This window comes from Lynx rufus, unplaced genomic scaffold (genome assembly GCF_022079265.1).
Source record: "Lynx rufus isolate CCGP_SWC_20201006 ecotype Redwood Valley unplaced genomic scaffold, mLynRuf1.p SCAF_18, whole genome shotgun sequence".
In the NCBI taxonomy this organism is placed as follows: Eukaryota; Metazoa; Chordata; class Mammalia; order Carnivora; family Felidae; genus Lynx; species Lynx rufus.
Genome location: NW_025814832.1, coordinates 27,628,797 through 27,655,815, shown reverse-complemented (window position 1 = coordinate 27,655,815; position 27,019 = coordinate 27,628,797). Strand labels below are relative to the sequence as shown.

General features: G+C 44.6%; 1 long non-coding RNA gene across 1 annotated transcript; it reads left to right on the top strand.

The window, feature by feature from the left end:
- The first annotated feature begins 12,511 nt into the window (after nucleotides 1-12,511).
- LOC124513367 (uncharacterized) lies at nucleotides 12,512-27,014 on the top strand. The gene is made up of 3 exons (XR_006962364.1): nucleotides 12,512-13,229; nucleotides 18,046-18,138; nucleotides 26,970-27,014. It is a non-coding gene; the product is annotated as an uncharacterized LOC124513367 (long non-coding RNA).
- Nucleotides 27,015-27,019: the final 5 nt, after the last annotated feature.

Here is a 27,019-nt window from a genome sequence, read left to right as displayed (position 1 = left end):
GTTTACCTGACGTCATCCTTCTTTTTTCCTTCTGTGGAGTTATCTTGAGTAGCGTGCGCGTGTGTGCGTGAGTGAGTGTGACGGGGGTACACGTAGAACAAAATTCATTGAATGGTACACTTTAAATATGTGCAGGGTATTATTCTCGTCAACTGCTAACCAGCATTTGGGGACCACTGGGGGAAGTGTGGTCTTGGGAATTGTCGACACAATTCTAGGCTAGGTTTCTAGGGATGCTCCTTACAAGCTGAGTAACTTTGGGTTTATTTTTTAATTGCTCTGGGCCTTTGTTTTCTTATCTGGAAGGGAAGGTGGGAATACTAATGCCTACTACAGGGTTATTATATGTTTTAAATGAGAGAGTGCGTAAATTTGACACCTTGTAGGTACACATTATCTTCTCTGTGTCCAGGCCTGCAAAGTCTGTTCCTCACTAGCACGTGTTTGCATTGTCATTATCTATTTGTGTGTGTGTGTGTGTTGCTGTAATTTCAGAGGAGTGATTCCGGTGTAGAGGGTGGCGTTATTTTAATCCTGCCACAGACATGGCCATGTAATTGCTTTGGCCTGATTTCTAAGGTGTGTGGGGTGGTCAGGGCGCAGGGTGTGTTACTCTAAAAACTCCACATAAGCTGACATAAAATTATCGTGTGAGCAAAGACATGGGATAGAGATTGAATTCGTATTCTTTGTAGACTATTAGGATTTGTTCTTGTGACGATCATATTGTCGGTTTAATTTGCTGGATTTCACACAAAGAAGCCTCAGTCAGTGTCCCAGAAATGCTTATAAACTGGTCTCCTGTGGCATTTAATTACCATAATGCGTAAAGCTTTATTCACTAAGATGAGATACTTAAGAAATATACAGTCGCTTAGTCACTTACCTATAAAGTGTGGTTTCCTCCTTCGTTTTAAAGGTATGTTAAAGAGGGAAAATAGAATGTTTAACTTGTTGCTACTTGGCATACAGATTGTACGAATTATTGAATGACAGGTGATTCTGGTTGGTAGCTAGCTATCTTATGGGACGTGGACTTTCTACTTTTTATGATGATTGTGTATGTATGCAAGTTTTCTTCTATTAGATTATAAACTCCTTGAAGGCAAGATTCAGGTTTAATTTTTTTCATCTTTTATAAAACTGAGCTTAATATAGAGTATGCACTCAGTAAATAACTGCTTGGGCGAATAACTAAATCTTCATATGTGTTAGATTGCTGACTTCTAATGGCACCAGCTCTCTCCCCCCAAGTTCAATGAGATTCCCAGCAATAAGGAAAGTAAGGTGATACAGTTTCACAGTATCTTTCCTACATCCGTGCTCTCCAGTAATGGTAAAGCTTCAGGTCATGAAAAGCAACTCCCTGACTCAAAATGGTAGATATCCATGACCTGGTGCAAAACAAAAAGAGAACTTTTTAGGTCAAAAGGAAACAGAAATTGTTGAGTCTTAGCTTTGTGCTAGGACAGGACCTTAACTTTTTAGGTAGTCACAGACCCTTGGAGAATCCAGAAAATCTAAGCAGAACAGGAAAGACATTTTAATTATAAAAGAATTTCTCTCCAGAAAGTTTCTCCTTTTCAGATAATGTCAATAAAAATTAATTCTTTCATATTTTTAATATTTACTGTGTGAATCGTCTAAGAACTTTATTACCTTTTTTATTTGAAAGAGAGAGAGAGACTGCGCACATGTACGAGCAGGGGAGAGGGGCAGAAGGAGAGAGAGAATCTCAAGAAGGTGCCACACTCAGCATGGAGCCCGATCCCCCAACCCTGGGGTCATGACCTGAGCCAAAATCAAGAGTCAGACGCTTAACTGAGCCACCCAGGTGCCCCTAAGAACTTAAAAAGGAGGGAAAGGTGTCCTCTTTATGAAGCTAGCATAATTATGATACCAAATACTTGAAAGTGATAGCAACAAAGCTAACTTAAATTCCTGTTACAGAAATATAGTCCGAGAATCTTAAACAGTTTACCAACAAGTATAATTTGTCAGTATTCATACTGTTTCTTTAAAATCTCTAAAGAAAGCTTGAGATAAATGGAGCAGCATATTAATCAGGAGAATGGTAAGACCAAGTAAGGGTTACCTTGGGGATGCAAGAAATCTAACATTTCACTGCACTAGTAGATCAAGTAAGAAAACTCCCGAGGTGATCCTAATTGCTACCTGAAGAGTTCCTGAGTAAAATCCAGTACGTTTTGAGACTTCCGTTTCTGGCTAGGGCAGACGAGTTGTGTCAGACCAGCACTGCTGCCGAGAACGAAAAGTACTAGGTAGACCAAAGAGCAATGATTTGAAGGCATTAGAGGCGGCCAGGGCATTGAGGACTGTGAGGGGCCAACACCCCTAGAAGAAGAGAGGTCTGAGGAGGCAGGATCAACATTTGGTGCTATTTGACCCCCAGAGGCATTGCCAACACAGAAGCTGTGACTGAAAAGCTGAACAGAAGACAAGTTGAGACGCTGAGCAGAGTGTTCAGCAGACTTACGAGCATGGGAGTCACAAAAACTGGAGTTCAGGAATGACAGCGGAGGAAGGACCCGGTGACCATCCCAGGCTTTTGGTTGGGACCTCTCCCCGCACCTCAAAAAAAGTTTTAGCGTAGGAATAATGATGAACCTAAGGATGATCCTGAAATCCGGTTCTCAGAAAAACTAAAACTTAGTTTTTAATGGAAGTACATTAAAATGATTTACCTCTTCTCTTTTTCTGGTTACTTATTTATTTTGAGAGAGCGTGCACGCACAAGCAGGGGAGGGGCAGAGAGAGGGAGAATCCCAAGCAGGCTCTGCTCTGTCAGCACAGAGCCCCACGCGGGGCTCGCTCTCGCCAACCGTGAGATCATTACCTGAGCCGAAATGAAGAGTAGGACGCTTAACTGACTGAGCCCCCCACGCGCCCCTGTCTCTACTCTTGAGTGCCTGTAGAAGGAAAAGTAAATCCTCTCTGGAGGAAGATTCCATCTTTCAGAACCTCAGGTTAGCTCCACAAATTTTCACACACAATAACAGTCAAAACCCAGGCATATAAAAAGATTGAAAATCAGGAGAAAAGAGAGGCAACAAGGACACCCACAGAAGATCCAGATATAAGGGTCATCAGCCTTGGACTTTAAAATAACATTGATGAGGAAAAAAAAAATAACATTGATGAATATTCTCAGAAAATTAAAAATGGAGAGTTTCAGTAGAAAACTGGAACTATGACAAATACTGAGTAGAAATTCTAGAATTGAAAAGTACAGTAACAGAAGGGTTTCCTAGCAGATTAGTCACAGTTGAAAAGAGCATTAGTGAACTGGAAGATAGATCCGAAGAAAATATCCATGCTGGAGCACAAAGGTTGAAAGAGGAGAAAAAGAAAAACACACTAGAGACAAACGGGACACTACTAAAAGTCTAAAAAGAATTGGAGACTCAGAAGGAGAGGAGAAAGGACAGAGGCGATATTAAAAGAGATGGTGGCCGGGAATCTTCCCAAAGTGACAAAAGCTATCAAGCCACAGATTTAGGAATCACTGTGGACCTAAGCAGGATAAAAATTAAACAAAACAAAAAGAAGGGGAAGGGGGAGAAAAGGAAGAAAACAGAAAAGAAGGGAAGAAAAAGGGAAAATTGTTAAAAACCAAAGAAAGCCTTAAAATTAGCCAAAGGAAGAAACAGACGTTACCTTCAAAGGAGCAACTAACACTTGACTTTGCAGAAGAGATGGAAATCTGAAGACCAAAGAACCAAATCTTCAAAGTGTTGCAAAACAACAACAAAAACTGCCAACCTCGAAATTTGTATCAAGCAAAGAATGAAGGTAGAATATAGACATTTTCAGACAGACAAAAACTTGTGCGAATTCATCACTGACCGATTCACACTAAATAAACTATAAAGAGAGTTCTCAAGGTAAGTGGAAGATTATCCAAGATGGAAGCGTGGAGATACAGGAAAGAAAGAACAGTGGAAAAAGGGTAAACGGTGAATAAATCTGAAGTAATATTAAATGCGTAGAACAGTAAAATTAATGACAACAGTAGCACAGAAAGCAGGAAGAGGCTAATTATAGTTTCAACATCCTAAGGTCCTTGTAATTTATATTTAGCAAGATTAAGGAGTCTGGGATAGAAGATACAATACCTAAGGCAGCCTGTCTCTACCGTGTTTAGTGAGAGAATCATGTCCTAATGCCCAAAGACAGGGGATTGACAAGCTTCTGCCTGTGGGCCAAATCCGGCCTGCTGCCTTTTTAATAAATAATATGTTTTTTAGAACACAGCCGTGCCTATTAGTCTATGTACTGTCTATGGCTGCTTTCCCGCTCTCGTGCCTGAGTTGAGTAGTTGTTGTGGAGACCGCGGAGCCCACAAAGCTCAAAATGTTTACTACCTGGCCCTTGATAGGAAAGGTTTGCTAACTTCTATCTATGCTAAAGAATCCTTTGTATCTAATGAATTAGCTTATTTGCATCTAGAAGGGCACCGGTTATGTATCAACCTTGGAAAAATTAACAGAAGAGCCACTCAGATTGTTTTCTGTAAGACGGTTCTCTCATGGAGCTTTAATTGCGAGAAGCTGCTCTAGCATAACCACTAAAAGGATAGAAAGGATTTATAGCTACCATGTTAATAGAGGAGGAGAGGGGGAAATGAGATAATAAAAACTACTTACTCGTCAAAAAAAAGACAAGAAAGGAGAGAAGAGAAAAAAAGAAACGTGGGACAGATAGATAGGTGAGACAAGTTACAAAATGAGTAGTAAGATGGTCAGTTGAAGTGATGTTAGGCCAAGTAGACTTCAAAGCAAAACATATTCATAGAAATGAAGAAGGAAATTTCATAATGAAAAATGAGTCAATCCACAAGGAAATTTGTATGCACATAATAACATAGCTTCAAAATGCAAACAGCAAAAATCAACAGGATCAAAAGGAGAAAAAGAGGGGCACCTGGGTGGCTCAGGTAAGCGTCCAGCTTCGGCTCAGGTCATGATCTCATGGTTCATGAGTTCGAGCCCTGCATTGGGCTCTGTGCTGACAGGGCAGAGCCTGCTTGGGAATCCTCTGTCTCCTTCTCACCTTGCCCCTCCCCCGCTCATTCTCTCTCCTCCCCACCCCCCTCAAAAAGAAATAAACATTTTTTAAAAAAGGAGTTGAGGTGTTTGGGTGGCTCAGTTTGTTAAGCAGCCAACTTTGGCTCAGGTCATGATCTCACGGTTTCTGAGTTCTGATCCTGTCTCCCTCTCTCTCTGCCCCTCCCCCACTTGCTTGCTTTCCCTCTCAAAAATAAGCATTAAAGAAATTTTTTTTTTTTTGAAAAGAAAAAGATAGATCTGCTATTGCTGTTTCTTCTATTAGACACAAGTTAGGAAGAGTAGGGTATTTGTTTAATGTGGTATGAATTCTCAGACCAGCTTTCCACATCATACTTAATGGTAAAACCCTAAAAGCAATCTCTTGCTATTATTGTACCTAGTAACCCACTTGCAGAATTTCTGCTTTCCATCCTAGCAACTTTGAGCTTGTTGGTTTGGAGTTCTTATTTTCCCAGCCGGGGGGAGTGCTTCTCCCAGAGGATACAGGAGAGTTCCACTGAATTAGAATGCGAGGCTCCCACCCATTTGCGACTCTCTTACCACTGAACCGGAGGGGCTACTTTACTGCCTGGAGTGCTTGATCCTGATACTAAGGGAAAATAGGGGTGATGCTACACAGTGGGGACAAGGAAGGCTATGCTAACTCAGGATTCTCTGGGGTGTCTCTCGGTAAGTATGCACTGTATTGAAGAGTAATGAACAACTGCAGCACCCCCAAAAAGGCAGGTCTGATGGGTCAGATCCTTTAAGAATGAGGGGTAGCGTAGGGCGCCTGGCTGAGCCAGTTGGTTAAGCATACAGCTCTTGGTTTCGGCTCAGATCATGATCTCATGGTTTGTGAGGTCGAGCCCCTTGTTGGGCTCTGCGATGATGGTGTGGAGCCTACTTGGGATTCTCTCTCTCTCTCTCTCTCTCTCTCTCTCTCTCTCTCTCTCCCCCTCCTCCCTTGCTTCTCGTGAGCTTGCTTTCTTGCTCTCTCTCAAAATAAATAAACTTAAAAAAAAAAAAAAGAATAAGGGTTAGGGTTATCCTGTCATGTTGAGAACTCTGACTACGTGAGGTTCTGATTGAAGACACAGGAGATATGGGACAGGAAGTGGAAAAGGAAAGTTGTGGATACCATCAGTGACTTCATGACCAGGTGCAGAAATGAGAATTGTAGTGAATTAGCATTTTTTTCTTTGTTATATCTGTGTGTTGAACTTTTATTTTTCTTCTTCCCTGTATTTTATATAGAGTTTGGGGGATTTAATTTGACAATTTAGTCTTTGGAGTGGAGACTGTTTAGTGGAGCTGTACAGAATTTAAGAAGTAATTAATATAGCCGGTGATGGATACAGTGGCTGTTAGGACTGTGGCTCCTTATTTTGGTGAGAAGGTGAAAGCATCTTCATTTTCATTTATAGGAAGATAGCTGCGTGTTATTCGGTGGAAACAGTTGTTTGGTGCTGTATGTAAGTTCAGATGTGCGTAGAGGGCATATGTGGAAGCCGAGTAGCCAGAAGGATAACGTGTGCCCATTACCAGTTCGTCCCGCATCTTCTAATCTGTGTAGATCCGACTCCCTCTTTGCCTGGCCTGTGATACTAGAGCTGGGCGCTGTGAACATTTCCCTTTGGCTGGCTGACATCATGTTAGTCTTTGTCGATAGAGGGCGCTGGAGAGTAGAAGTGGGGAGAGAGGGACAAAAGGGGCTCTGGTTCAGGCGTGCTTCCTTTTTTTTTTTTTTTTTTTCTTTTTTTCTTTTTTTCTTTTTTCATGCAACAGTCAGCAAGCCAGCATCTGTAGTCCTGGTAGTTCTCATCTCAGTGACGCTTACGGCAGCGTGGTCTACCTGTACCTCGGGACCGTTGGCCTCCACCCAGTAGGGCGCCTGCGTGGACCATCTCTGACCTGAGCCCTCTGTTAGGTCTCTTTGCCGCTGATCGCCCGTGTGTCCTATGGCAGCCACATCCTTCATGGTCCTCGTGCAGAGCCCCGCCTCTCAATTCTTAGCCCATTGCTTATATGCCCTCAGACCAGAGATAGATTTCTACTTTCTGCTTTGCTTCTTCCAGACCCCGTAAAGACTTTTCCCCTCTCTTAAAAGTTAGCCAACTTGTACTAGTTAACAGATCTTTCCGTTAAGTCACCCTGTTCTCATGATCTCGTGGGCTCATGGGATCGAGCCTTACACTGTCGGCACAGAGCCTGCTTGGGATTCTCTCTCTCCCTCTCCCTCTCTCTCTTCCCCTCCTCCTGCTCACACACACACTCTCTCCCTCTCTCTGTGTCTCTCAAAATAAATAAACATTAAAAAAAAAAGTCCACTCTGTTCAAATTATTGGTGTGGGTTCTGACTCCAACTATTCCCTGACTGCTAGGACTCACTAACATTGTTATCTGGTCTTGTCTGACATTGCCATCTAAGTTCCTACCGATTAAGTAAGATAGGTGTGTTGGTTTTCTATTGCCGCGTAACAGGTTACCACAGGCTTGGTGGCTTCAGAGAACGACCAGTGTTAGTTTAGTTCCGACCAGTTCTGCAGGCCGGGAGTGCTGGGTCTCTACTTGGGGCCTCACAGGCTGAACTCAAGGTGTCAGCCAAGGCGAGTTCTCCTGCAAGGCTCTGGGGGAAAAAATCTGCCTCCAGGTTCATGCTTGTTGTGGCAGAATTCAGTCCCTCGTCGTCATGGGACTTGCTGGCTGTCAGCAAGGGTTGCTGGCAGCTCTGAGAGGCTGCCGTGTTCCCTGCCGTGTGCCCTCCACTTCAGGCCAGCACCTGCGTGTTCTTTCCTTCTCATACTTTGAGCTTCTGACTTCCTGTGTCTCTGACCTCTAAACCTACAGGGTTCCTGCACCTGGATGTCCTAAGGCCAGCTGATTTGGGACTTTAGTTACATGTGCAGAACCCCTTCGTGACAGTGCCTACACTCACACTTGATTGAATAACTGGGAGAACATATGCATACGCCAGGGCCCAGAACCTTGGTGGTGGGGGCCGGAGGGAGGGAGTCTGAGAATTCTGCCCAGCACAGTATGAAATAGAAATAAGAAATAAAAAGGTGAAAAGATATTTTTGGTACATTTTATACCCAGGAAATCCAAGATGATCAGCTGAAAAGTGATTTGATGCAACAGAGATAAGTCAGTAAGCTGACTAGACCCCTACCATCGGTAACCATTTAGGCCACACGTGGAGTGTTTGATCGTATTATATCCTACACAACAATAAAATAAAATATCGTAAAATACCTAGAAATGAGCTTAACATATATATAGGAAATAGGAAGAAAATGACAGTTTCATTGAAAGAGGAAAGAAGTAGATTTTCTCAAGCAGGAAAATTAAATCCTTCAGAGCTTTCAGTTAATTTATAAGTTTAAAACAATTCTTTTTTTTCTTTTTAAGATTTTATTTTTAAGTAATCTCTATACCCGACATGGGGCTCAAACTCACAACCCTGACATCAAGAGTCACATGCTCTACCGACTGAGCCAGCCAGGTGACCTGAGTAACTTTAAAAAAAAAATTTTTTTTAATCTTTATTTATTTTTGAGAGACAGAGAGAGACAGAGCACGAGCAGGGGAGGGCCAGAGAGAGGGAGACCCAGAATCCGAAGCAGGTTCCAGGCTCCGGCTATCACCACGGAGCCCGATGCAGAGCTCGAACTCAACGAAACACGAAATCATGACCTGGGCCGAAGTCGGACGCCCAACCAACTGAGCCATCCACGTGCCCCTGAGTAATTTTTTTAAAAAGAGAAATGAAGACAGGCACCTGGATGGCTCAGTCGGTTAAGTGTCTGACTTTGGCTCAGGTCGTGATCTCACGGTTTGTGGGTTTGAGCCCCACGTCAGGCTCCCCACTGATGGTGCAGAGCCCACCTGGGATTCTCTCTTCCTCTCTCTGCCCCCCCCCACTCATGCTCGCTCTCTCCCTCTCTCTCTAAAAGTAAATAAACTTAAAAGTATGAGCAAAATGAGTGGTAGATAACAAAGATTTTATGAAACTGGACTAAAATCGTGTGGTCCTGGCAGAAGCACCTACTTATTCATGGAGCAGAGTGGTCTTCAGGCCCATCTGTTATATGTGACTTTGATGTATAAAGACGCAGGGTCACAACTGAGTAGTGAAAGGAAGGGTCATTTCATCTGGGGCACTAAATGATGCCCATGCATTCTGTTAGCTATTTGGTTCAAAAAGAAAGCAAGGGAAATACTAATGTCTACCTTCCACCTAAATAAAATTTAAATAAAGCATCATCTATATAAAAAAAAATTGAGAAATCTAGAAAAGAAAATAGCAAACATAAAATATGAAAGCCTTCTGTGGGATTTTATGGAAATTTAAAACTTCTGAATGTGAAAAATAATTAAAAGGCAAACCAAAAATAGTAGAAATGTTTATAGCAACGTGATAAATGGTTAATCACTGAACATATATAAACTCTTATAAATGGATAGGGAAAAAGCCTACTGAGAACCCAAGGGATAGACCTAAATATAGAAACAGTTCATAGAAAATAAAATATATGCAGGTTAACAAATATAGGGAAATATATTCATTAACAATCAAGGAATTGTAAATTAAGGCCAATGAGATACTTTTTCTATTTGATTATCAGCAAAGATTAAAAATTAAGATACTCAGTGCTTGAAATAAGCATCTTATACTCAGCTAATAAAAGTACAGATTATTAAAATACTTTTTGGGTAACAGGTTATAAGTATTCATACCCTTAATTATACCCTTTTGTTTTAGTAAGTCTATTTCTGGATATCTCTCTTAAGGCAGGGATCACAAATTCAGAACAAACTACACAAGAGGGAATTAGTGATGAACATAGTATAAAATGGAAACTCCTGAATAAGCACAGGGGAATTGTTGAGAAAATTATGGTCTACATACACAATGAAAGTGTTGTGTTGTCTTTAAGAATGATATTTATGAAGCTTGTTTAGTGTGAGAATACCTTGTAAATGAAAACAGAATACAAAATCCTATATAAAGGATCATTTCAGCCATGTCCTTTTTATAAGTTTGGGAAATTCTCTAAACTGAACCGAGTACTTGTGAGAGCGTGAGTTCAGATGGTGGTCGGCGGTGGCTTGCTGCTTTACACTCTGTTTTCCAGTATTTACCACCTGTTTATTCTTCATTTGCATCTTCCCAACATCAGAATTTCTCTGCACTTGCCTGTCTGTGAATTCATTCTCACAGGAGATCGAGGTCGCTCCTGAACATGAATGGTTCCTTGGTGAGAAACTCACAGCTCCCCCCCCCCGCCCCACCCTCACCCCAACCTTTGCTTTTCTCTTTTGAGCATATTTAGAGTCCAAAACAGCTCAGTTACAATTAGCATCTTTTCCACTAGGTGCTACTGTATGGTGTATATTTCTTCTTAGACTGTAAAACTTCTTTGGTGGGATTTGAAACTACACAGTTGCTTTTCCAGTGTTGGATGTCATTCGCTGGGTGCTGAATGTTTACATTTATGTTATGGCACATGTGTCGATAAATGACCGTTTTAATGGGGAAAATAACATTACTTTTCAGAAAGCTGTTTATATTTGCCCAAGAGATATAAGGTGCATAGATTCAAAATATAAGAGCCACACACATTCTGCACCATCTTCATTTCAAGTTGTTGTGTATATACTACAGTGTTCTAAACTGTGAGCTCTGTGAAGGCAGGAAGAACACCGTCCGGCACATAGAACACTCTCAGTAAGCCATGCCGAATGAAACAGTTGCCACTTGGTCACTTGGTGGAAATGTCTGGCGACTGTCACGTGTCGCAGATACCGTTTCTCAGAATTTGTGTCATTTAGCACAGTGTATACTTTGTTGCCTTAAAGCAGTAGTTCTCAACAGGGGTGGTACCGACCCCTTTGAGGGGCGTTTGGAAATATGGACATGTGGTTAGGGGTGCCACGTGATTGGCGTCAGCCACAGTGGCGTTCAGCGGGTAGGAGCGAGAGATCCTGGATCTTTCCTAGTGCCCGGACCAGTCCCATATAATACAGACTCATACTGCGTCCTTCCTGACTCGGATATCCCTCTAGATGGATGTCTAGGTAGGTGAAAGTGAAAAACCAGTTTGTTTTAGTGCAGAACCTATCTTATGTGTATACTGTACAGTTTTCTGTGCTGTTGTGATAATATACACTGAATTTCCCGGGAAAGCACCTCTGGTGCGAGTTGAGGAAAGATTGTACTCTGTGTGGGATTTTCTCAGTAGTCACTTATCATTTTGGAAATCTCATCACTGATTTAGTGCCATTCATAGTATTTGAGTTGCAAAGCCAGTTTTATTTTCTTCATAACACTTATCACAAACTGAAATTACCTTGGTCGTTGACTTGGGTTTTACACTAAACTGTAAGCTCCTTAATAAATGGGGATCTTACATATCCTGGGTATCCTAAGGATACCTAAAGGATACCTAAAGCAGAGTGGCACATTGTGGCCAGTTATTAATAATTGATGCATAAACAATGAACGGACGTTTGAATGACTGGCTCATCTATCTGAGCCTGACCTTTACATGCTGATGTTCCTTAAGCTTCTGCCCCAGGCCCTCCTTTCTGCTGCTCTAAACCCCTTCTCTACTGACCACAGCTATGAGCATGGCTCTGATTTGTATTTCTACACTGACATCTCTCTAGATTTTTCTCCAGCCGAATCTTTGCTCTGAATCCAGATTTGCATATCTGTCTGCCAGCTCCCTTCCCAGCTTCATGCTCACACATCTCAAAGTCAGCATGCCCTTCTCCAGTGTTTATCTCGGCGAACGACGCCATTATCTTAGTCACCCTGGTGGGAAACCCAAGGGTTATCTTTGATGCTTCCCCTTCCCTTATGCCTATTTCTACTTAGTCACCAAGCCCCATTCATTCTTTCTCTTAAATAATTTTCAAACCCTGCTTTCTAGCCCCAAACCCCCTACCCCGAGACACCCCCTAATTTGGAAATCCTCAAATCTAAAGTACCAAGTCTAAACTCCCTCTGACTGACAGCAGGAGCCTACTCATTGGTTTCCACTTGTCCATTCTTAGTCCCTTATAATCTGTTCTCCGTAGTAGCCGGAATTGTGCTAGCCATTTCTTCACTGCTCCCACGCTTTAAGCCTGCTAATCACTTGCTGTTTCCCCAACTTGTCATATTCCTTCCCCGCTGTAGAGCTTCCATGGTCCATGCTGTGTCCCTTGCCGTGGCAGCTGGCTGTCCTCCGGAATCTCGCTCACTTCCATAGGCGACCCTCCATACTCTCCTGACGAGGCCAGAAAGCCCTCCCATCCTGTGCTCTCACAGCACCCTGTGCTTCTTAGCAAATTGTAATGAGTGTGTTATAAAGGTAGCTGTTTGTCTTTCCCATAGAGTTGGGTTTTGTTTTGTTTCTAATTCCTGATGTATAGGTATGGCCTCAGTATATTTATGTTATCATCATAAAGGATGGCCTAATAGCAACTATAACAATTTGTCTTCTAAAATTTAATTGGTTTTTATCCAGTGATTTTATAGGGTAGATCAATTTGATACGTTTTTTCAGGGGCATACTCTATTTCAATGGTTCTAAGAAACGTTTTTCTCATTTTCACCACATCTGAAATAGGCACACATCTTGTAGATAACGGCATATTATGGTGCATTTGGCAGCATTTTTCTTAGTGGCACGTAAGTTAATGGTGCATCTTACATCTGAAGGCCTCTTAGATTAGATAGAATTTGGTATTTTGTAACAAGTTCATTGTGGAAGATTTACTGAGAACCTTGACGTGCTCAGTCATTCCATGGAAGCATTGCTAAGATTTTCTTGTAGCCACTAGCAGGTAACTGGTCACTGATCCCTTGAAGAAGTTTCTGCCTATAGTCATTTTGGTCATACTCTGCCGAGTTGAATGTTGGGGACTTGATTTGTGTATCATTCGCTCCAAGTAACACACAGATTCAAATTTGTGTATGTGTGTGTGTACCTGTTTTTTGAAAGAACTTTTTTTGATCTCTGTGTAGAGGTGGGCCGGCCATCCGTCGGTTCCCGAGGCTGTCGATGATCCCTCTGGAATGCTTTCTGTCCTTCCTTTTGGAAGAAGTTGTAGCTGTGCTCAAAGAGACATTTTCCGCGGCCCTCCTTGGATCTAGGCACGGGCACGCGGGTAAGTTCTGACTGATCGGATGTCAGCAGAAATGAAGCGTGGGCTGCCCGGGAGTGAACGGAAAAGGAAATGGCTTGCTCTCCAGTTCCTCCTTTCCCCCTTCTAGTGAGAAGAACGTGGGTCCCTTGGTGACCTCATGCAACAGTGATGCCTGGCCAGCCTGTGGGCTGCGGGGGAGAAACATCTTGAGGACGTTGTGCTTGTGTTTGGGGGCCTCTTATAGCAGCTTTCCCTGTGCTGCACCTGGTGATCATCGAAGAGACCGTCCCGGTCGGGCTCTTCTGTTTCTAACAACATGAGGTCAGCCTCACCATCGGTGTGTCTCAGGTGTGAAGCAGGTGGCTCTCACTCTTGGACCACAGCGAAGAGTATATGTGCTCTTCGGGGACGCAGTGTGGCGTGATGGATGAAGCACGTGCTTGAGATGCAGTCAGACCTCCGCTTGAATGGCAGCTGTCGCTTACTGTCAGTGTCACGGTGGGCTACTCACGGACGTCCTCTTCTTCTTGTTTCTTTAAGTAATCTCTGTGCCCAGTATGGGGCTCGAACTCACGACCCCAAGGTCGAGAGTTGCGTGCTTTACCGACTGAGCCAGCCAGGTGCCCCTCAACGAGATTCTCTTGAGGAACGAATGAGATCATCTACTTAAAAGGCCTTCCTAGCCCAGTGCTTAGTAAATGACGGCTATTGTCATCGTTAGTTTTTCCAAAGACTACAACCCCAGGCTGTCTGCTGCCCTAGTATTTTTTCCGTTGGGCTTGGTATTTATGGAGGTTTGTCTGATCTTCTAGGTTATATCTTTGGATTAAGCAAAATCATCAGAAACCTTCACGTTTGGACCGTGTTGCCTTGGTTCCCCAGAGAACTGCTGAGGTTTTGAGAGTTTCCTGAGATTTCCCATCATGCTTTTGGCTATGGGCAGGTTGTGAGAGATTGTTTAATCGAGCCTGCCCTGTGCGTGCCCCAGGGCACGAAAGAGGCTGTCCAGGCCTGGACTCTGTCACCTATGCGAGGTATCCCCTGAAAACCTTCTTTAGACCTGAGGGCCAGGGAAACTTTTTCTACCATTGTAGAACTGGTGTGTGTTGTCAGGGTTAATGAGAAGCCATAAAGGACAGAGAAAGGAGTTGAATCATAAATAGTAACATAATTTGGGAAATTGGTAGTTGCTTCCACTATAGGGCAAATTGTAGGTTAGCTCTGCATACCTGTATTAATCCTGACTAGCTGTGGTTCCAGTAAAGTCCTTTAAGGAGGTAAATTCTAGGCTTTTTTTTTTTTTTTTTAAATCAGAAAGCCAGAATGTTGGCAGCTAGCAGAAAGGTAACTTTATGAGCGTAATAGGAAATACTTGCTTAAAAAAATTTTTTTTTTAATTTTTAAGTTATCTCTGCATTCATTGCGGGGCTCAAACATACAACCCTGAGATCAAGAGTTGCCTGCTCGACCCGCTGAGCCAGCCAGGCGTCCCAGAAACATCTGCTTTTGAAAATGGGTAGATGAACGTAGTATTGGACACGCGGTTCATACCGTTTCTGAACTTTGAGTGTTAGAATTGGGGGGTGGTGGCAGTAATTCTGAGATGGCAATTTAAAGTGCAGGGACGGCAGCCTGTGACTGGCAAATACTTGTTAATCTACAAAGCATGGGACTGAGCGGGTCAGGGCCTCAAACTGGCTCAGTAAGCAGTTCACCTTGAACGACTAAAGACTAAACCTGCATGTATAAGAATAGTACATACAGCAAATTATAGAATGCTTTCTTCCTCAACCTAGGTGGTAACCGTAGCATCTGTCTGGAGTGTTTGTTTGTTTGTTTGTTTGTTTCCATATGAACTTGGCGTGCATTTAAAAACAAAATAGAAAATTAAAATTTCAGAGGCGCCTGGGTGGCTCAGTAGGTTAAGCCTCCGACTTCGGCTCAGGTCATGATCTCACGGTTTGTGAGTTCAGGCACCATGTCGGACTCTGCTGACAGCCCAGAGCCTGGAGCCTGCTTGGGATTCTGTGTCTCCCTTGCTCTCTACCCTTCCCTCGCTCTTGCTCGCTCGCTCTCTCTCTCTCTCTCTCTTTCTCAAAAATAAACATTAAAATTTTTTTTAAGAAAATTAAAATTTGTTTATATAACTGAGATTTTCGGGTAGGTTTTCTTGTTCATCATTTCTGAAATACAAGTTTCTACATTTCACATTTTTGATGTGAAATATTAACAATCCTTTTAATACCTGTGGGATGGTTTTTTTTTTCTTTAGCACATATAATTGGTCATTTTTTTCTGCCTTATGTTTCATTATGGAAACTGTTTAGGCGGCATTTGACTCCTTTACGAGCTTGTGAGTCCAGCGCATGTCTGTGAACCCTTCTTTTCTGCTGTCCTTCCGTACAAACCCTGAACTTCACAGATGTTTCCAGATCAGAGGACTGGCTGGATGGTGGTATCATCTCTTTTTATATTTGTCTTTCCCCGTGTGCAGATTGTCATAAAGCTATTTCTGCTCAGGTCTTGTGCACTTGCCTGCTCTCCCAAATTAGAATCCAACCCTGAGCACAAGTTAGCTTAATGGCTTCCAAAACTGAATCTACAGTGAACAGTCTTTTTAGTTCACAGAATTGCAGAATTTCCTAATAGAAAGTTACCCTGGAGATCATCTGCAGCCCAGAGCGCTCATTGATAAGTGCCCCAGGCGTCGGCTTCGTGGCTTCAGGGAGTGCCCCGCAGTCGTATGGCGCTGGGACTTTGTCCTTTCTTTCATGATCATGAAGGAGAGCCTTTTCTGAATTTGCCCAGATGTACCACAAGTTTTAGAACACAGAGGTATAATGGAGTTTAAAAAAAAAAAAAGGAAAAAAAAAAACAACACAAAACACTGGACAGATTGAGGCAAGTGGTCTTTTCCACCATCTATCAGGTTTCATATTTGAGGTTTGTGTTATTATTTAAGTGTAACTTGTAGTTATATACTTCAGTGCCATTTATTTGTCATTTAGACACATCTGTGGTTTTTATTTGCTGGTGTGACCGTATCAAAAAGTCCAGTTTATTGACAGAATTGAAATAGGCTCTGATTTAAGGATTCTTCGATCAGTGAGGAGAGAGAAACCATGCAGCAGTGTGAACTGGGAAAGTTTAAGGAATCGCCAGCTATAGCAGGGGATTGAAGTAAAAGGGACTGGCTAGGTAGAAACAGAGTTTTTGAGAATGTGGGAATAGGGGGGAGAAGCAGGACCACTGCCCCCAGGGCTGAGATGAAGCGCCCTGTGAGAGCCTCCCAGGCTGAGGTCCAGACCTCATTGGAGAGGGCACAGCTGTGGCTCATGGGATAGAGGCGAACTCACTGAGCAGGGGGAGCAGGGGAGCAGCTAGGAAGGAGGTTGCTGGGTGGCCGGGAGCATTGCAAGGAGCCTGCCAAGGAGGGGGAAAAAAAACCCAAAAAAACAAAAAAAAACCACCACTCTTCTTCTGCCGTATCTCTCCAGCGCCCTCTACTGAACAAGCGTAGCATCATGCCAGCTGGCAAAGAAAAAACGTTGAAAGGCCCCAGATCAGTTTTCACAGAGCGGGCCAAAAGCTGAGTGTGGAGCTAAGAGGCAGGAAGTCAATAGCCAGCTTAGCTCCCTACCTCCAGATTCCTTAGTATTTGGAAGGAGACACTTGGGGAAAGCATGCTTATCACTGATTACACACAGGGCGTATTTTGAAAATTTGTAGCGAACAATGAAATCCTGATCATTAGTAACAACCACTTGGTAGGTACACACCAGGACGTGGCGGCAAGGACCACTGTGTCTGAGAGGCTGGTTGGAGATTCGCTTCTGTTATTTTAAGCATGTTTAAAGTACACATATTCAAGTGTCATTATATAAATTGACTCTGAAAACGGAGTAGCGTTAAAAATTGTAGTGTCGTTTTCATTTTGAGGCTGCTTTAACTCAGAAATGAAATAAAAGGTTTTACAAAATGGCACTTCTGACTCCTGTACCTGTAATTGACATGTTAATATGGTAATACGAAAGCAGCTTTTATAGTGGTTAAAGTGTTTACTGAACCTGATTCGTTTTGAGACAAATCGTAGTTAAATAGTGCTGAATCCAGTCAACACTTCCCTTTCTACGCAGGCCTAAATTAAATAGATTATTGAAAAGTTATTGTGTCTGTCGGTTCTTTGATTTAAGGAGGGAAGGGAAGGGGGACTTCGGGGATGCTAGGAGGCAGCTGACATCACTGAAGGCAACACCAGAAAGCTCTCGGGACCTGGGTAGCCGGCGCCGGTGGACGGCTTTGCAGGGAGCGGCCGGTGAGACGCATCTGCCCCGGCTGTCTGCCACTCGGTGCAGGATTCACATTCCGAGGAGGGCCCAGGAGGGTCAGGCACGGGCAAGGCACTGGGGTGCCAAGGAACAAGCTGTTTCTGGGCTCCAGGGACATAGGTCCTGGTCCTGGAGACTCCATTCTCACTCCATTTCTCAGCTTCTCTTCCTTGGTGTTGGTTTCATTTCCAGGCCTTCCGTGGTTGGGAGATGTTCCAGCGGCTTCCGTTCCTCTGATCCTGTTAGGTCCATCCCTGAACCTTAGAGTCGTCCCTGAATCTAGCGGATGGCTCGGGAGTGTGGTACCTTTTGATTGGAGCCACTGCCCTAAAAAAGTCCATGGAGTTCAAGGGAGGGAGGGCCTGGTGCTCCAGGGGAAGTTGAGGGGTGCAGTTACCAGTGGAGAAGTAGAGGGAGCTGCCTGGCAAAAATAACAGACAGGGGTAACCAGCCTGACGGTTCAGAGAAACGCCAGCCGAAATGAGGAACATCCTTTTGTTCTGTGATAGAAAGCCAGCGGAAGAAGATAACAGAGTGTAGGAAAACATTGGTGAAACCGGGAGACGGATGTGCCTATGTGGTGGACAACCAGCACCCTGAAGGTGAGAAGCGGGAAAGGCTGTTTCTCCGGTCTCTGCTGGGTCAGACTTCAGTAGCCGCTGCCGAGGCGCTGTCGGGTGGTCTGGTTCGGTGTTGTAGACACAGCAGCACGTCTTGAGACCTGAATCCCGGGGCTGGAGGTCCGTTAGCACTACGATGAAAATTAGGTCGCAGTTCCTTTGAGATGCCTTCAGGCCTGCTGATTTTGCCAAGGTTCTTCTCCATCCTGCCACAGTCCAGGTTCCTGCGGGATCTCTTCCGAGTCCGTTTCTTCGTCCTTTCCTCCAGAGCTTCCCTGTGTGCCTTGTGGCATTCTGGTCCTGTGGGAAGTGAAACCCTTAACCCTGGCCCTTGTCCCCCCCCAACCCCATCCGTTTACTTCAAACCCTTCCTCTCCTCAGACCAGGAGTGGAGGGACAGGGGGACACATGAGGGAGGAATTCAGCATTCTCCAGAACCACACCCCCTGCCATGACCATTTCTAAATCATTATTTCTTTGCTTTCGCCTTTTTTTTTTTTTTTTTTTTTGCTTTCGGTTTCTTTGTTCTTTTCGCTTTTTAAAAGTACATGCAGTAGAATTCACTCTCTGGTGTCCAGTTAATGTAAGTCCCAACAGATACATGCAGCGTATACGTAATACATACATGCACATAACCACCCCCACCGTCAAGATTTATTGGGAAATCCCGTCACCCTTCACAAACATTCCCTTGCTCCGCCCCTTCGTAGTCAGTGTCTCACTCCACCCCGGGCCCCAGGCAATCCCTGGTCTGTTTGCTGTTCCTATGATTTTCTTTTCCCAGAGTGTCACATAAATGGACGATACACCACATTGCCTTTTGAAACTGCCTGCTTGTATATGCTTAGTATATGCTATGCCCCAGTGTGTACTTAGTATATGCTATGTCTGAGTGTGCTTTTCTTCTAGTTTATCCCTATTTGGAGTTCACAGAGCTTTTTGAATCTCACCAAATTGGGGAGGTTTCCCACCATTGTCTTCTCACACGAGTCTTTCTCTCCTACGTCTAGAGGTCCAATAACATGAATATTGGGCCTTTTGATAATATCTAAGGGTCTGTGAGGCTCTTCATTTTTTTTTTTAATCTCTTATCTTTCTGTTCTTCTTCTATAGTTTCTCTTTATCTGCTGTGAACTCCTAAATTCCTGTTTGTTTCAAATGTATGTGCCTTTATTGCCTCCTGGAACAAAGTTACAATAACTGCTTTAAAGTTAATTCCAATCGCTTCTCGGCCTTTTGGCTAAGATCAAGTGTAAAGTTAATTCCAGCACCCGGGTCATCTGAGAGCCAGCTTGCTTTGTCTTTTGTCCTGGCAGCGGCTACGTTTTCCTGGTTCTGTGTATAAGGAGTAATCTTGGATTCTATTCGGGACATTCTGAATATGTTGTACAGATTTTGACTCCTGTTGTAAACTCCTCCAGAGTATGTTGGTTTTTGTGCTGTTGTTTTCTCAAAGCCTTTACTCTGCTGTTCTGGATCTGTCCGAGTCACTTGTGGGTGACTCGCATGTGAGCCCAGAACTGGGAGGGAACGTTTATACACCGCATTTAGAGGTCTTCTCCGGCCAGTTCCTCTCTGGGATTCCCCCACACTGTGTTGCTCTCAAGAGCTCCTTTTCCTAATCCTCCGTTAGAAAGAAGAGGTTCTCTCAGGGCGCCTGGCGGGGCTCAGTCAGTTGAGTGTCTCAGTTCAGCTCAAGTCGTGAGCTCCTGGTTTGTGAATTGGAGGCCTGCATCAGGCTCACTGCTGTCGGCACAGAGCTCGCCTCGGATTCCTGCCCCCCTCCCCCCCGCCCCTCCTCGCGTGCGCTCTCTTTCTCTCAAAAATAAAATAAATAAATAAATAAACATTTTAAAAGGAAAGAAAGAAAGATGGGTTCTCTCAGTTTTAGCTGCCTGTGCCACCGCTGCCCCAGGACAGCTCTGTGACTGGGACCTACCCGTGGACAAAGTAACAGGCGCGAGAGAAAAGGGGAAGAGGAGAAACTCACCCCCATACGGGTCACCTCCCCAAGTTTGTTTTGTTTGTTATTTTATTTTATGTAATCATTTATTTTTTGAGAGAGTGCGAGCAGGAGAGGGGCAGAGAGAGGGAGACATAGAATCCGAAGCAGGCTCCAGGCCCTGAGCTGTCAGCACAGAGCCCGACGCGGGGCTCGGACTCACAGATTGCGAGATCCTGACCTGAGCCGAAGTCGGACGCTTTACTGACCGAGCCACCCAGGCGCCCCTCTCCCCAAGTTTTAAGTCTGCTCCCTACCCCACCTGCTTTTCGCTTTCTTTTCTTGCTGTGTTTTTGTATTTACATTGTACTTCATCCGGTTTTTTTATTATAATCAGCAGCTGAGAGAGGCTCTTGTGGGCTTCCTCCGTCTCGGTCAGCCCCAGAAGTCATAAATTACTACCTGCAGTGGTTTTCCATGCCGCATAACAGATCACCACAAACCTAGTTAGAGCCTAACACTATACATTCAGTATTTCACAATGTCTGTAGACAAGGAGGCTGGGCATGGCTTAGCTGGGCCTGCTCTAGGCTGCAGTCCAGGCCTGGGCTGGCTTTTCATTTTGGGGGGTTGGGGGTGGGGGGCTTGACTGGGGAAGGATGGGCTTCCAAGCTCACTAAGGCTGTTGACAGAATTCATTTCCTTGCAACAGTAGGATTCATGGCAGCTGTGTCTTCAAAGCCAGCACCCAAGAGGGAGACTAAAACCCATCTGCTAAAAAAGGGGGAGTCTTAAATAACGTAGTCAAGGGAGCAGCATATCATCACCTCTGCTATATTCTAATGGTGAGAAGCAAGTCCTGGGTCCCTCCCACACTCACAGGAGGGCATTTATACAAAGGTGTGAACATCAGGAGACCTCAGAGTCTCTATCAACTACTTTATCCTTTGATCCTCAAATAAAAACTCCCCTCTGCTCTTAACTCATCAGAGCCGTGGTTCTCTTTTCCACCCCTAGTCCTGGTGTAATGCCGAGTGACTTCCTGGTTCTTCTAGACAGTCCATCCAGCACCCGGACCTATGAGTTCTTGACCTCCTGTATGCTAGTGACCTTTACTTTAGAACCCTGTCCTGAAATCCCAAGCATATGCTCTTTGCTACATAATTGTTTATTTCCATCATCTGTCACGTATTAAGGGTAATTCGGGTCTTAACTTCACTTTCCTATTTATTAGATTCTCTGTCCCTTGAGGTCCAAGTCTGTGTCTATGTCCCCTCCCTCTTGTATTGCCCACAGGATCTCCTGAGTATTTCCTGCACATAGCAGGTATTCAAACACATGTTGAAAAATTAAGAACCTTAAATATTTCAGTGACAGCTGGACAGGATACCACTTCCTTCTTCCCTTTTGAAATTTGTCTGATAACACTTTATCAGCCCTTTCTAACCTAAACACTGCCAGGAAATTCTAATTGGATTAGCCAAACTTTGAAAATAATGGGATGAACACAAACACACGATGCATTGGTGAGTGCTTTAACAACTAGGCATTGGAGTCCAAGCGGGATAACTGCGGAGTATAGGCTGTGGTGGGTCTTGTAGGTGAAACTCAGGATGAGGACTGACTGCAATTTCTGGAAACTAAACCTCCAAGGCAGAGACAGGCCCACCCTCTCTTACTGAACCCTGCTCTTGTACAAAAAGAAGAGTAATCAACTAACAGAAAGGCTGGAAATTTGGAAGGTTTTGCAACCAGCATACTTTTGCATGGGGTGGCTACATTCCCAGTCTCCCTACATAATTGTATCTTTTGAATCCTGGTGTCTCTGGGAAAATGTGAGTTTAACCAGGAATACTGAGATGATTGGTACACTTGGAGGCTTCAGTTATGGGGATTCCCCTACTTCCCAACTCTCCCTTCTGGCTGCTTCGAAAATAAGGGTGTTGCTCCTTCCTCCACCCAAGGCCCGCTAGTAAGCCAGTGATTGCTAAACTATTTGAGAATAAAAGAAAGGTTAGATTCTTAAAACCCAGATTCTTAAAAATACTTTCTTTCTAATCCAACTCAGTATAGTGGAGGCCATTAGAATATGCCTTGTCATGCAGAGTATAGGTGATTTATTATCCAGTTTGGCCTTGGGTTTAGTTTGACATCCAGAAGTTGAGCCTCATGTCAGATTTTCTCTTTACCCAGTTTTCACTGCTACTGAAACAAGCTGCACCACCAGTCAAAGCAATGCTGTTTTCTTGAGCAGAAGCTGGACAGGAACGCGGGAGTTACTGGTGGTGGTGGTAGTGAACCAGAGGGGAAGTGCAGGTGTACGAACAGAAAGGGATAGGATAATGTTCCCACCGTGGCATATTATGTAGCCATTAGAAATAATAGATTTGGGGCACCTGGGTGTCTCAGTTGCTTAAGCGTCCGACTTGGGCTCAGGTCATGATCTCGAGGTTCTTGGGTTCAAGCCCCGCGATCGGGCTCTGTGCTGACGGCCTGGAGCCTGCTTGGGATTCTGTGTCTCCCTCTCTCTGCCCCTCCCCCACTCATGCTCTGTCTCTCTGTCTCTCAAAAATAATACATGTTAAAAAAAAAAAGAATAGGGGCGCCTGGGTGGCGCAGTCGGTTAAGCGTCCGACTTCAGCCAGGTCACGATCTCGCGGTCCGTGAGTTCGAGCCCCGCGTCAGGCTCTGGGCTGATGGCTCAGAGCCTGGAGCCTGTTTCCGATTCTGTGTCTCCCTCTCTCTCTGCCCCTCCCCCGTTCATGCTCTGTCTCTCTCTGTCCCAAAAATAAATAAACGTTGAAAAAAAAAAAAAAAAAAAGAATAGATTAAAAAAAAGAATAGATTAGATCTATCCGTTGGGGGAGGGGATGAGGAGATTCACACATACGTACTGAATGAGAAAAGCAAGATGCGAAAAAGTTTGTACAATGTGTTCCCAGTTTTACAGAACTGACCAAATGAAATGCTTCATAAGAAATGTGTAGGTAGGTATGTTTCCATACAGTCCCAAGAGAGTGGGGAAAGACCCAGAAGGGTGCGAACCAGGTGGTTAATGGGGATTATCTGGAAGGGCAGTGAGGGCGAATGGAGCTTTGCCGTGGTTGTGGAGGGAGGAGGAAGGCCAAGCCAATGAGAAACTAAACCGCAGAGTATGCTGGGAACAGTATAGGATTACATTTACACACGTGTATACAGCTGTGTATTTACATGTAAGATTTAAAAGACAAAATTGAAATTAAAAATTAAAGTTACAAATGAAATTCTCCCAGCCTGGCCATCCCGTTTCTTTCTGCTGCTTGCAGCTTAACTTGTAAGTCCGGCTCGTACTTGTCCCACGTGAGAAAAATACCGAGTAACTCTATACGGTTGACCCTTGAGCAACAGGAATTTCACCTGTGGGGCTCCACTTACACATGGGTTATTTTCTTTTGGTAAATACAGTACAGTCCCATAAATATATTTTTTCTTCCTTATGATTTTCTTCACATTTCATTTTCTCTAGCTTATTTTATTATAATAATACAGTATACAGTATATATACAGATATGTGTTAATCGACTGTTGATGTGATCAGCAAGGCTTCTGGTCAACAGCAGACCCTTAGCAATTAAATCTGGGGAGAGTTAAAAGTTACATGTGCATTTCTGACTGCTTGGGGAGTCGGTGTCCCTAAGCTGCACGATATGCAAGGGTCAGCTGTATAGTCGATACTTGATACATGTTAGTTTTTTCCTCTTCCACTAGGTCAAGAAACTTACCAAATCTAAGGGTGGTTTTTCTTTTCTTTTTAAGTAATCTCTACACCCAACTTGGTACTCAAACCCATGACCCTGAGATCAAGAGTTCGTGCTCTTCTGACTGAGCCAGCTGGGCGCCCCTCCAAATCTAAATTTATAATCTTCTCACTAGCCCTGAAAGGTAGATAGAATCTTATTACTTGATCATTTCAGGTAGTAATAAGGTGTCCCTTGGAAAGAGAGTATACTTATGGAAGATGTCTTTTTAAAGTAAAAAATGTGATTTTTAAATCACATTTAAAACGTTGATTTAAAAAAAAAAAAAGATTTTTAGCGAGAAATGGCCATAACTGTGTGTTGGAGTCAGAGGTAGAAGAAGTTACTGTTAATTGGGGGAAATTAGATAAAACTGTACTGAAGACCATACGTGTGAATTGCGCCTTGTCATACACACATGAGCTCTGGCAGGTAGGGATAGGATACCTCGTGGCTACTCGGGCTCTTTATTTACAACATTTTATTTTACTGTTACGGTGAAACCTTAACTGTGCAGCTGGGGGAGTAGCCGGCTCTAATTACTTTAATTGTCAGAGCAGTAGAATTAAGCAATCTTTTTTTTTTCACTTCAGTTGAATACTTTTTACAAATGTACCCATACTTGCCTATCTTACTAAGTTTAATATCTGAAGATAATTTAAGGCTTTCATTGTACTGTAGATTAAGAAAGTGTAACAATAGAGGTAGGCAGCCACGACTTGGTTTTTATTTATTCACTTTGTTCCAAGATGTGTGGCAGGAGGCGCGACGATTATAACACTGCACCCATCACTCAACAGACTTGCCTGCACCTTATAAGAATGTTTAAATGCAGATTTCTTAGGGTCTCTGCACTTTTTAACATGAAAATATTCCTGGAAAAATGAATAATAACCATTTCCCAAACTTGATAAATGTACTATCCTTCTTTAAAAGTTTGGGGCGCCTGGGTGGCGCAGTCAATTAAGCGTCCGACTTCAGCCAGGTCACGATCTCGCGGTCTGTGAGTTCGAGCCCCGCGTCAGGCTCTGGGCTGATGGCTCAGAGCCTGGAGCCTGTTTCCGATTCTGTGTCTCCCTCTCTCTCTGCCCCTCCCCCGTTCATGCTCTGTCTCTCTCTGTCCCAAAAATAAGTAAACGTTGGGAAAAAAAAATTTTTTTTAAAGCAATATTCTCGGGGCGCCTGGGTGGCTCGGTGGGTTAATAAGCATCCGACTTCAGCTCGGGTCATGATCTCACGGCTCAGGAGTTCGAGCCCCCGAGTCGGGCTCTGTGCTGACAGTGTCTCCCTCTCTCTCTGCCCCTCCCCCGCTCACAGTCTGTCTCTGTTTCTCAAAAATGAATAAGCATTAAAAAAAATAATAATAAAATAATAAAGAATATTCTCTAAGGACACCCATCCACATGGTGCTGACTTGAATTATGTTTATTATGATAGTGTTTAAATAGGTGCACACGGACAGTAGGTTGAAACTCCTTATGCGTGTAACTGTATATATATAAAACACATTTACGAATGAAACTCTCAAAATCAGTACTTTCAAAACAACATTAATGTATGCTTGGATGAGGTTTTCCCGAGGCTTCTGTGCCCACTGCTCCCTGTTTGGTCTGGTGAATCCTCTTTCCCTCCAGCACCGGCGCGGGCGGCCCAGGCAGGAGACAGGAACGGCGCGGTCACGTACAGGGCAAGTTTCCCCACAAAGAAGAAGGAAGCTGTGGTGGGAGAGGAGCCACTGTAGAAACTGCGCGGCGCCTTGGCTTGAGGGAGAGTGCCCGAGCGAGGCCGGGGCCCAGGCTCCCGGAGGGAGGTGTAGCTGCGGCCCTCTGGTGGCAGAGCGCCTCCCTGGCGGCGTGGGCGCGGGTGCCGGGCCGCAGGAAGTGCCCCTCCGCGGCACGCGCCTGGCGTGGGAGAGCCACGGCCAGTAGCCAGGCGTGCGGCTGCACGGGAGCACTGGAAGCGCGGCGTTGGTGGCAGGCCGGCCGCGTGGACGTGCTGGGGAAGGAGTATCAGTGCGGCAGGAGATGGGGAGCACACGGGGTCCCGGCGGGAGGGCCGTGTCATTGGCGGGACCACAAAAGACGAATGTAGGGGCAGGGTAATTGGCAGGAGGCCTGGAGCACATGGTGTCTGTGTACAAAGGGTCACGGGCAGGTGACACTAGACCACGTGCTGCAGGGTTGCTTGAGGGACCGCCCTTTCTGGCCCATGGCTGGGGTCCTCACTGGCGTCTTCACAGCGAGCTACATGCTCAGTTGTGCCCACTGGAAAGGAGAAATATTGAAGGAACCCGCCCAGGTACGCACAGCAGTGTGTGTTGAAGGTTGAATTTGGAGCTGCCCAGCAGTAAGTTGGTATCTGACCCACCAGGCCGTGCCAGCCGGATGCTCCTGCAGTGTTCGAGGCCTAGCTTACAGGGCTCACCCTTCCGAGGGCCGTGACTCTGCGCTGTGTTCCCGTGTAGCCTTGTAGCGGCTCTCCACGCTGGGCAGGAATCTTTGCTTAACTGCCTTGGGGGTACCTGGGTGGCTCAGTCAGTTACGTGTGCAACCCTTGATTTCAGCTCGGGTCACGATCTCACGGTTGGAGACTTCAAGCCCCACGTCGGGCTCTGCGTTAACAGCACAGAGCTTGCTTGGGATTGATTCTCTGTCTCCCTCTCTCTCGGCTCCTGCCTTCCTGTCCCTCTCCCTCTCCCTCCTCCTCCCTCTCTCAAAAATAAAGAAAGAAAAACTTAAAAAAAGAATCCTCCCCGAAGGTTCTGATTCGGGCTAGGGTGGAACCCAGGAATTTGCGTTTTTGATCGGTGCCCTCGGGGGTGCTGACAGCGAGGCTCCTGAGCAGAGGGACGCAGGCCTGGGGCCAGGCTGTATGAGCAGTCTTACTGCAGGCCGTGCCCTTACCGCCTAACACACTGCCTTCTGGAAGCATGGCGTTTGACACGTGGGCTGAATGAACAGCCACGGAACCACTAGTGCGCTCAGGACAACTGGCCGTGGCCCCGTTTTTAGTGCCTCTTCTCAGAACGCCCTTCTGCATACCATTTGGTTTAAGAGGGACTTTATGCTAATTCCATCTTTCTTTATGTTGAACAGGGAGAAAGAACAAGAAACACAAAAAGAGGAACGTTTGATGGAAGAAAAGA